Source organism: Gymnoscopelus microlampas (genome assembly GCF_963454915.1).
Source record: "Gymnoscopelus microlampas genome assembly, chromosome: 6".
Lineage (NCBI taxonomy): Eukaryota > Metazoa > Chordata > Actinopteri > Myctophiformes > Myctophidae > Gymnoscopelus > Gymnoscopelus microlampas.
In genome coordinates, this window is record NC_139943.1 from 38,064,739 (window position 1) to 38,076,220 (window position 11,482).

An 11,482-nucleotide genomic window follows, 5' to 3' on the forward strand; every position below is an offset into this window, starting at 1 on the left:
TAACTGATAATGTTGTTTAGATGTACTATTTAAATATATGAAGTTGTCCCATCTGTTGCCCTTCCAAAAGGATGTGATATGCCTACTCGCTCCTCCACTCTGAGCCACTTTGGGCTAATAAAATGAGCAGGCAGATGAGTTCTGGGTGGAGTTTAAGGATCAACCTAACTTAATTTATTTTTGCAAGGTCTGTAATAGTTTTAGGATTCACACAATGCTTTATATCGTCAAAATATAGTAATGAGAAGGTCTTATAGTTATAAGAAGGCCTTAAAACAACATGACACTGTACATTCACAGTTTTTGTTTCATTTGAATCGTCATTAAACAAGCATTGCATGTTGATATAGATCTTAAACGTACAAGTACAAGATTTTAACTGGGTATCTATGCAGCATCGTAAAGGTTACCTCACTCATGCACCTTATTTTTAAGATGAAATGTTTTCTTGATAAAACTCAGGTGTTTTTCCTATACATTAGGCTATCATTAAATATATCATTCCAAAAGCAAACTGCTGCAGGTTTAGAAACAATGTATTTTTGAATAATATAACATTGGTTGATGGCTTTGGCACTCAATAAAGGACATACAGTACATTAACAATTATCCAGGATCAAATTACTGCCATTTTAACCCTTGCTGACATGCAATAGCATTCTAGCACCATTTGTGATTGCCTCAAATAAGAACATATTGTAGGACTGACAGGAAAGCCACAAACTGAAAGAAACAAACAAATGATTAAACAAATGATAAGGTCATACATCAATTGACTTACAATCAATATAGTGCGATCTATTCATAAACAATTATTTATTATTATTATTATTATAATTATTATTATAATTATTATTATAATAATAATAATTATTATTATTATAATAATAATAATAATTATTATTATATATTGGAAAGATAAGTTGTGTGAATACATCATTGGCTATCATAATAAAAGTCAACAATGAAAGTCATTTAGAAATATAATTACATCTCAGCAAGAAGTCCAAGCGGGTTTGAATTATCAATAAGACAGAAACCCATAAGTCATTACAGTAATTGATCCTGAAATAAATAAATAATTATATAAGTAATAAGTATTTATTTATTATAGCATATTTAGGCTATATAAGTATTATACCACCTGCTAATTAGTGTTATTTTGTATTATTTTAAATTGTAATATTTTAACATATTAACATTCATCTTCAACATTGCAGTGTGCTTTTAATTTAATTGCCAACAATTGGCTGCGTAGTACTACATTGATCCTCAACGACAACGTCCCATGGCAGGTTCACCCTTTGCTCTGCAAAGGGTAGCCTATACTGTCTGTAGACATGACAGAGGACTGCTAAAATACGCTGCCTCGTCATTAGGTCGTCCTCAATAGGCGCACTTCTAATTATCTTGTGAAATATTTATAAACATCCCTTTCTTTTGTTGCCTGTGTGTCTCTCCGAGCATATTCGGGGTTTAGAGTTTCAACTTCTGTCTAATTCAGTCGAATACCAAAATACTCGCCCCAAAACACAGTCGCCCCGGGGCAAATCCGGCGACCTCGGAACGGTCGCTACCTGGTATCCGTATTCCTAAACCTAGCTTCAGTAAACTATCTATGCCTGGGCTGGCCTGGAACTACCTTATTCCTAATCGTAACCTCAGTAAAACTGTGCCAAAACCTAACTTTATTCCTAAAATTAACCTCAGTAAAACTATGCGTAACCCTAGACGTATTGCTAACCTTATCCTCAGTAAAACAAATACACGAGTACAAGAACAGCTGGGGGCGAGCGGTCTGCGAAAGAAAATGGGGACGAGCATGTTTTGGGGCGAGTCTTCCGGTTACCATTCGGGGAATCGGTTGCCCTGCGCTGTGAGCGTCCGGGCGTTCAGCCTGTCTGAGGAGGGTGGCAACGTGCGAGCTCGCCGGCTGCGACTCTTTCATAATGTATGGGAAGGACAATGGGCGCATGGATGGATTTCAGTGCAACTTTACCAGTTTGAAAGAGAGACGTAATCTAAACCTATCCCCTCTGACGAATTCAAATCAACTGAAAGGATGATGCTACTTTTTCCACCTAGGCCTGGGCATCTGTCTAATCACCGACAGCAGGTCAATGAGCCCCGGAGTAGAAGAGGGGTGTGTGGGTACCTGTATATAATGAGTAGAGGCCTCAGCTCAAAGACACTTATTCACAAACCTGAAGGAGAGCTTGGACCGCCTGGTTGTTGAAAGGAGCTGCAGAGGACATGATGCCACACCCATATAGGTAGGTAGGCCAACTACTTTTGGTTTGGAAAATGTGTGAATTGAGGATCGATATCAACTCTTGTAATCGAAAAATAAATATGTGCGGTGATTAATGTAGAGTAGAAATAAACCAAATATACATTAGCCTATTGGCATAATGTACATAAAGGTAGTCTAGGCCTATTGCAGATGCCCAGTGAGAGCAGCCGAATACCTCGCCCCAAAATACAGTCGCCTCGGGGCAAGACCTCGGAACGGTCGCCACCTGGTATTCCTAAAAGTAACTTCAGTAAACTATGCCTAAACTAAACTTAACCTTATTTCTAAACGTAGGCCTAACCTCAGTAAAACGGTGCCAAAACCTAACCCTATTCCTAAACTTAACCTCAGTAAAACTATGCCTAACCCTAAACTTCTTTCTAACCTTATCCTCAGTAAAACAAATTCAAGAATACAAGAACAACTGAGGGCGAGCGTGTTTTTGGGCGAGCTTTCCGGCTACCCTGTAGCCTATATGGCTAGCCAGACCAAAACATCAATGTTATAATGAGTCTTAAAAAAGTAATAGATGCGTCTCGAATAGTGGAGAACATAATTTGATAGGGCTTTTGTGTTGCAGGTCACCAATTATGGGCACGATACGTTGGCCATTGTAGTGTACTGTTTAACAATAAGGTGCTAATAATGTTTTTTTTTTTACTCAATCAGCCTTTAGCCCTTATATGAATCAAGTGTCCCCCGGCGCGCGCGCCCCGTGCGTAAAAAGAGGAGAATTGCTCGAGGCCTCTGAGCACGCGGCAGACGGGAAGGGACCAGGGAGGAGGGAGGAGGAGGGCCGCATGGATTACTACAGCCCACTGCCACTGGGTTAAGATGCTTACCAACTAATTACCTAACCTATCCACAGGAAAATCCAAACAGATGGAGATATTTGGAGAGGTAAACGGACACTGTGGATGCCAGGCCAGCTAATAGCCTTCTCTCTTCTGAAATAGAATGTAGAAAAAGATAACGAGCAAACCTTCTGGACCATCAAGGCAAATATAGACTACGTTTTTCATTTATAGGCTATTGATACAATTTTAATTTTCGAGATTTTCGTGATCGTGTGAAGTTATGACGAGCCAGGGAAGGGCAAGTTTAATCGAAGGTAAGATTGTGACTTTCTAGAAAGAAAAAAAATAATAATATTGATAGTCCTCGATGCTATTTCACCCAATGTAGGCTAATAAAAAGTAATTATAATCACGTGGTATCTGGTGTTGGCTAATGTTTAATCTTTTTGTTCTAAATAAAGTGGACATATCATTTCTAAAATGAAGAGGAAGAGCTGAAATATTGATACAGATTACAGATTTTATGCTAAAACTGGCATATAAAGCCGTAATAAAGGTCCTTCGTTAAACTGCAGTGTTTTTGACCTGTCTGCTTGTAGGTTATCTTAGCGGGTGGCAGACCTGCTATACTAAATCGGTCCAAAAATAACTTGCGTTCTAATCATCATCACAGACCAGATTAACACTACAAGGACTCACAGTCGATTGGGCAACTGGCAAGATGTCAGTATAAAGTTTACTACAGGCAATTAGTCAAATTCAAACAATTTAGAAATAGTACTGTGTGTTTTAGACCAGGGGTACATTGTGTAATATATGGCTTCTAGACACCCCCACCCTCCTCTCTCTCTGAAGCTTTTTACGCTATTGATCTCTCCCGGAAATGGGAAGATGAGCCCTGCTTTGGGACCCATTTGGAGCGTCTCAAAAATCACTTAGCCATCATTCCCTATAGCCAGAATCAATCCACACTCTGCGATGCTGTGCGCTATAAGCCTACCGCTCTCATCGGTGATGTCTCATGGAGCCCAAACACCCTGGTCCTTGAGTAGCCTACCCATCTTACCAGGTAGTTGACTTCATTCACCTGGTACTCCAGTCAGATCTAATTTCTCAAAACAGCAAGGATAACAAGGTCACCACGCAAATGCAATCTACCTTCTACACAGTACAATCCTCAGTGTTAATTTTACTCAGAGAGTATATACACTGAGGATTTTACTGTAACAAGTACTGTGGATGGCAGTGTGAATGGTAGCATATAGGACTTGCTTACGCAAATAATCTGGAGGATTGTGGAAAAGCACTATGTCTATCCGTTGAGCAGATGGCATGGGTGGATTACTGTAACTTAGGCTACAATAAACAGATAGGACAATCAACATTTTTTGACTTTGGTACTGTTACTTCCGGCCCATTGGTCCCTTGACACTAAAAGGAAAAGCCACTCAAAACTCAAAGTTTATCCAAAGGTTTTAAGAAATAAAATAGCAGAGGTCAGCAGATGAAGCTCATGGATGGATCATTTTAGGGAAGCAACCTCCTGAATTAAAACAGACCTATAAGCTTATCATGCTTGTGTTTATGTTCTTTCAGCCAACGTGGGCCAAAGCAGTGCATTGGGGCCGTGCAGTATCTCCTCCTGTTCTGTGTATGGCACTGGTAGAATTCACTGTGACAGCACACGATCAGTGAATTACCATAGGGCCATAAACAGAGTAGAGAAAGAACCACACTCCCCACAACATTTGTCCTTATATGCACCTGTGCAGTACCTTAAAGTTTCCTTTGACCAACACTCCAACGGTCAGGTTTCCGCATGTTCAGCTGGTCTGGCCCGATCCACTTTGCCCATTTTGGCACTAGCACATTTTTGCTTTGTTCATGTCTGTTTGAGCAATCATGTGTAGTGCCAATATGGGACAAGAGAGACACTCTGCTGTGGTTGAGCTCCACAATGTCGAATGACCGTAGCTATTTCTATAGGTTGATGAATAATAATAATTGTATCTCTCTCCTGTTCTCTTCTATATGTGTGTGTCTATATGTGTGTGTGTGTGTGTGTGTGTGTGTGTGTGTGTGTGTGTGTGTGTGTGTGTGTGTGTGTGTGTGTGTGTGTGTGTGTGTGTGTGTGTGTGTGTGTGTGTGCGTGCGTGTGCGTGTGCGTGTACGCGTGCATGTGCGTGTGCGTGTGCCTATGCACACATGCGCGTGTGTGTGGTAAGAATCTGTGGCATATTATGTCACTCCAACATCCTTAGTGTTAATTTAACTCTAAAAGAGTGTATAAATGGACCCGTCCATTTGGGTACATTTTTTACACTCTCAGAGTTAAATATACACTGAGGGTTTCACTGCAATGATCTGATCGATTGCGTGAGCCCGCTCACATATCCCTGGTTGCCATGGAAGCCCACATTCTATCCGTGAGACACTGCCTCATGTAACCTGACTCTCAGTCCCGGACTCGACTCTGAAACTGACAGCTCTACTGTATCTGCTATCGGCTTCTCATCCACTTGGCTACTCTTCTCGGCTACTCTCCCACAGTGTTTGGCAATGGTAGAACTCACACTGGTGAGATAGATGGATCCCGTGGTTCTAGACTTGCCAACAACTGACTGAGAGCTTTGACTCAGAGACTCATCGCAAGAACCTTTGGTGACTCACCCGTTCAACGGTATAGCGGCTTAAAGTGTTCTCCTCTGGAACCCCATGCAAGGTCTCCCTTGCAGGCCTGTTTGAATCCCACCCCCAAACTTGCCTCATTTGTCTGTGTGCATTTCCCATCCAGCGTTCATACACTGTCTCAATAAAGAGTAAAGGCAAAGGGAGTGGACAGCCAATTCTCCTTTCAGAGAAAACAATTAAACAATATGTGAGATACTTTCATTCCCAGCAACCCGCGATGCTGTTGATGTTTAGAAATACACAATGAAAATTTCAACAATATGACAGCTGCAGCATCAACATGTGATATTGTCAGTCAGCTCTGACTGCTATGAAAGCTTGTAGGTGGTAGGCCTGTATTTTCTGTGGCATGCAGCAAGGTGTGGATGTGGGGTGTGTGAGTGACTGCAGGTGGAGCAGAGAGGGGTTTGAACTCACTATCCCCCCATGCACCCCTGCAGTCTCAGAACACCATGAACACTCCACAAGGGGCACTATTGGAAATGCGATGAAAGGCTTTAAGACTTTCACGTGACCCAAAATCCAATGATAGACACACCTGAGTCTGCATAGAGATGTATTATTGCCAGTCTGTGTTTTAGGAGACATGTGACATGTGAATTGGAACCCATCTCTCTAGATTACTGCATGTATAACTCATGTGATTCCCTTCTTCCTCCTCTCCTTACGCCCCTCCTCATCTGTCTGTCTGTCTGTCTGTCTGTCTGTCTGTCTGTCTGTCTGTCTGTCTGTCTGTCTGTCTCTCTCTCTCTCTCTCTCTCTCTCTCTCTCTCTCTCTCTCTCTCTCTCTCTCTCTCTCTCTCTCTCTCTCTCTCTCTCTCTCTCTCTCTCTCTCTCTCTCTCTCTCTCAGGGACCCCTAGACAAGGCTCTCAGCAGCAGTATGGATGCTATCCCTCTGGGCAATCTTGGACGCAATTAGCTGATGATGACATCAAACACTGAGTGTAATGTTACACTTCAAAGCCAGAAGGTATAGGCAAAAGCAGACAGGCGACTATTGGGGGATAACACATAAATCCATATGCAGGCCATTAAGCATTGACTTCACTATCAGCGTGACCAATCTGCCCCAATCAATTAATCAATTGTATTCATGAGGTGGGGGGCCATGCTCCAGGCAGGGACGAGATGACTTCAGCTGATTTGAACTGGAAATTTTGGGACTTGGACGAAAGGGGAGAGGGGTGTTTATAGAAGCTGCAGGTTAGATTATGACACTTGTCTGGTGTGAGGCACTGGGTCAGGTTGGGATGAGTGAGATCTTGTCGCTGCTGGGCATGACGGGCAGAAACCATGTATCTCTATATTTTATCTATGTTTTCTTCATAAATGAATGCCAAATTTTATACTTCACTATGTGTAGCGATGCGCAACGTTGTGAGCTTGTAGACTGCCTACTTTAGCTTTTTTTTTGATATTTTTAAACAATTTTGCCTATGATTACATGCCAAAAATAATAAATAATAAGTCCCCAGGACCTTTTTGTGTAATCCTTTTAGTCTTAATGTCTGACTGTACCGTGTGCTGTTTACATTTCTGACAAATAAAGTATTCAATCAATAAAAAAAAAAAACATTTTCCATTTTGTGAAAAGTAAGGGTTTTGGACCCTCAAGGTTTAAAAAGAAGACAGTGGGTTTGTTATGCTGTCAGTGTGGAGAAGCAGCCTGATCGCCAGAGAATTAGTATACATTGCACGGATTTGTGCACGTCATTCCGTGCATAGTCGCCTAGAAACCCCCAAATTCCGTGCATATGTACGGGGAGTCCCACGGTGGGCGTAACCAGTCGCAACCCGGAAAAACCAGGAGGTAGAGCAGTCCCCACAACAAAATTTACGATTCTGTGCCTATCGGTACGTAACTCAAACGCCGCTGAGTAGGCTCAAGGGAATGTCGCAAAGGTTCAGGACGGCAACTCGCTCGCTTTAGCTCGCTCGGTGGTCCTTCACACGGCGACAATTCCCTTGAGACTGCGCGGCTCCGAAATGGTTTAGTCACAATGGGGGAGATGCGAGGCGGCTATGCACGGAATTTGTGGTTTTCCAGTAGTCTATGCACGGATTTTGAGAAACGTTGAAAAACGTTCAATGAGAACGTTTCCTCTGGCGATCGGGTTGGGAGAAGACATACTGTATGGTTGCCGAGGAGAGGGGGAAGGAGAGAGGAGGTAAGGAGATAGAGAGACTACTGGAGAGGATGGAAACTCTTGATCCATTATTTGAAAATGCTGCACTGAATTAGCTTTTCATTGCAGTCACACTGCAAGTGAAAAGTATATTATAGTGATTGCTGCAGAAAACATACAAAAATATATTTAACGTGTGTGTGTGTGTGTGTGTGTGTGTGTGTGTGTGTGTGTGTGTGTGTGTGTGTGTGTGTGTGTGTGTGTGTGTGTGTGTGTGTGTGTGTGTGTGTGTGTGTGTGTGTGTGTGTGTGTGTGTGTGTGTGCCTGTGTGTGTGTGTGTGTGCCTGTGTGCCTGTGTGTGTGTGTGTGTGTGTGTGTGTGTGTGTGTGCCTGTGTGCCTGTGCGTGCGTGCGTGTTGCTAGTATGCATTGCTAAGTTTGCACTCAGTGGTATACACCTAACCAGTAAAAAAAAAAGAATACAAATCAAATAAAGATAATTGACCGTGTCAAAGAATGCTTAAACCTGGTGTCATCTTGTTTTCTGCATTACCAGGGGAAAGACATTTTAGAGAAGTTTTAGTGCAGAATTCTTTATAACTTGTGTTCTACTTTGCATAGTGACCAGGACTACAATGGAAACGAGAAGTGTTTCATTATGCTTTTAACTTAGGCTGTTTTCAATGAATGTGCCTATTATGACATGCCCAGAATAGGGACACTAGGGTTCATGTGGTTAATGAAAGGGAGATTACTCAAAAACGTACTCTTTGTGTTCTCCGCTCGTTCTGTTCAAGCCAGGTGGACATGCTCTGATATTCAGAAAGTTTCCAATATGGAAGGGACAGAGACTGATGTTAACCGTGTATAAATCATGCTTTTAAAGGCTTGCACATTATCAGTCTCTCTCTCTCTCTCTCTCTCTCTCTCTCTCTCTCTCTCTCTCTCTCTCTCTCTTTGCTACATGGCTGCCTCCATCATTTGATTTTTTTTTTGTGTTAACAGTTAACACTAGACAACATTCCCACAGCCCACTTTCCACTCATCCACACACTAGGCCTACACACACCACTGATTCTACAGACATGACTATCCGAAGAAGCAAACTGAAGGTGTAATTGTATTGCTATATAATTTAGAAAACATGTAATTCGATTTCCAAATATCAGATTTTACATTAAACTTGACTGTTATATGTGATTATTTTGTAATTATTAGCCTCAGGGAGGGGGAAAAAAAGCATCATGTCAGTATCATGTCAGTATCATGGTTTGTCATGGTCAGTAGCATGGTCAGTATCATGTCAGTATCATGGTCAGTATCATGGTTAGTCATGTTCAGTATCATATCAGTATCATGTCAGTATCATTTCAGTATCATGGTCAGTATCATGTCAGTATTATGGTTAGTCATGGTCAGTATCATGTCAGTATCATGTCAGTATCATGACAGTATCATGGTGAGTGTCGTGGGCAGTATCACGGTCAGTATCATGGTCAGTATCGTGTCAGTATCATGTCAAAATCATGGTCAATATTATGGTTAGTATCAGGGTCAGTATCAGGGTCAGTATCATGTCATGTTTGTTTTGTAGCGCCCTTTCTTCAGCATCCATCTTCTAAACAGGAGTCTCCTGGATAGTGCTGGTGTCTCCACCATGCAGGCAGCCTCTCTCAGAGTACTGTACGTGTGAAAATGCTGGGTTTATGAAGTCACACATAAGCACTTCACAGTGCTGTCAGCTCAACGTATGCTTCAATAACATTTTCTTCATGTGCTGGATGATCTGCTTTCTCAAACAATATAAGTTTGGTCAGAACCAGGAATAATTAGCTTGAAAATGCATTGTTAAAAATATTGCATCACATCAAACAGATACATTTTTATTATTGTGACTCTGTAATATTATGGGATATGAATTAGGCTTTAGTGTGGGGGATAATAATGTACGACACAATATAGGCCCTACTTCCAGTGATGTCAAATTGAAACATTCATTCATCACTTCATTGTTCCATTGCGCATGCAGCATGCTTCTCACTCTCAGTTTAGGAGTGGATGCATGAGGTACCTGCAGTGGATATCTTATTTGTCTCTTGGTGTTAGTGTGGAATATATAGTTGGATTTTATAATCTCTTGAGTTACTGTATTACAGTTTTTACCAGCAACCATTAAAGATATGCTAATGAAACAGAATTATGGCAATTCGTTCAGTACTAAGAATTATAAAGACTTAGAACAGGTCGGTGACAGGAGTGACAGAGAAGCAACAATGTGGCCTAGAGGTTGAAGGGACTGTCTGATACACAATATATGCACATAAATGCATCTGTACACACACACACACACACACACACACACACACACACACACACACACACACACACACACACACACACACACACACACACACACACACACTCCTGGATTACAGTAATCCAGGGAAGGAGATTATTTCCAGGTTTTCGTGTCCAGACACACGTCGTAGACATGACACAACAGTTGAGAAAAAAAGATGAGGAGTAAGTACATCTTCTTAGCACCAGTTATTTTAATGGTTAAAACTCAACATTTTTGAGGCCACATCCAAATGGGGTAAAAAAGTACCCGGAGGCGAAAAACCCTGCTGCCCGCATTATCTGTTCTACCCCTCTCTATTTCTAAGATTACCTTGACCTTCATTGTGACCTTGGCCTTTGACCCAAATTTGACCCTAATCATCTCTCTTCAAGGTAGTCTACTGATCATTCCCACGAAGTTTAACCACTTAAAGGACAACTTTGTTTTTTTACAACCAATGTTTATGTTTTAGATTGTAATTAAAGTAAATAAAAGATGAGTGTTAATTTTTTTTTTTTTACTGCTTTCTATAGTTTTAGCAATTTTCACAATCTTTTTTACAGTGTTTTCACAGTGGGCGGGGGCATTCTGTCCGGTGGCTAAATATGTATTTTTTTAACACATTAACCCGGCGTTTTCTTTATTATTATTTACAGTAGCTCTTCTAGCCCCCAATAACTCACATCTGGCCATCTCAGACAGCCGGACCTTTTTTATTGTGTAAAAAAGGCATATTTAGCCAGCGGACAGAATGCCCCCGCCCACTGTAAAAAATATCGCAAAAAATGCTAAAACTATAGAAAGCAGTAAATGAAAAAAAAATTACACTCATCATTTATTTACTTCAATTACAAGCTAAAATATAAACCTTGGTTGTAAAAAAACAAAGTTGTCCTTTAAGCCCTATACGTAGTTGTACGACATGGCAAAAATAGCCAACGTATAAGCTCACAAAGCATCACGATGCGTTGTGGGTTTTCTTTTTGGAGTTTTTCTTTGCTCGATTAAGCTTTAAGCTCATCTTTCTTAATACTTTTGTTGAAATAATTACTTCATTAAATGTGTCATGTTTTTACTCTTTTGTTTTATTTAATCTGATGAGTTCTTCAGTTTTATGTATGCATTTGTAGGCTAACTTTGTTTTGATTAGTGTGCGATGAATAAAGTTCATTATTATTATTGTTATTATTTATTTTATTGATGAGGCAGGGGGCTGGAAGTGGATAGAACAGAG